The 853-nt window shown below is 37.6% G+C and overlaps 1 non-coding gene across 1 annotated transcript; it reads left to right on the top strand.

Moving 5' to 3' along the window:
- Positions 1–393: 393 nt before the first annotated feature.
- LOC128247940 (U6 spliceosomal RNA) lies at positions 394–497 on the top strand. Its single transcript, XR_008264279.1, has one exon. It is a non-coding gene; the product is annotated as a U6 spliceosomal RNA (small nuclear RNA).
- The last annotated feature ends 356 nt before the right edge of the window (positions 498–853 follow it).

Genomic DNA, 853 nt, shown 5'->3' with positions numbered 1-853 from the left:
GGTGTCCGTCTGAAAGCAGCCATCGCAGAACTATATACAAAAGTCATAGACATCACAGATATATACACAGCTTTCAACAACAAGAACCATCAGTTTTGTTGCGAAAGATGAGAAGGAACCAAAACTAGTAAAAAAAAAAAAAAAAGAGAAGAAAAGAAAATGATGTCGGTCATGACGTCACAACCGTTCTGATATTCCAGTCTAACCTCGCCCATCACCAAATTTTCTCTCTCATTACAACTGACATAACACTGCCTCTCGACACTGGCATTTAGTCTTGTTTTAACCACTTATACGCACAAACACACACACACACGCACACACTTCATATACATATATATGTATGTATGTATGTATGTATGTATGTATGTATGTATGCATGTTTGTATATATATATATATATGCATATATATAATAAAATTGGAACGATACGGAGAAAATCAACATGGTCCCTGCGCAAGAATGACACGCAAATTCGTGAAGCGTCCCATATTTTTCTATTTTTGTTGGCAGTGCCCCAGCATGGCCACAGTACTTCAGCTGAAAGTAACAAAAGAGTAAATATGTGTGTTTGCGTGTCTTGAAAATTCCTAACTTTGGGTAAAAGAATATACAAGAGGATCAGTTTGTTATGATTTTATTCAACGTATTCCCCTCTCAAATTCGTACAATTACTGCAGCAGTCCTTTAGTATTTTTTTTAAGTCCCGTAAAAGAACTCGGGAGATTGGCACTTCAACCGGTCCTTTCACGACAGCCTTAAAGCCGACAACCTTACATCAACCCTCGTATACACACGCACACACACACATATATATATGTATGTGTTGTGTGTACACACACACACACATACC

The sequence above is a fragment of the Octopus bimaculoides genome, chromosome 5 (assembly GCF_001194135.2).
Source record: "Octopus bimaculoides isolate UCB-OBI-ISO-001 chromosome 5, ASM119413v2, whole genome shotgun sequence".
Classification (NCBI taxonomy): domain Eukaryota; kingdom Metazoa; phylum Mollusca; class Cephalopoda; order Octopoda; family Octopodidae; genus Octopus; species Octopus bimaculoides.
This window is presented reverse-complemented; position numbering and strand designations above follow the sequence as displayed.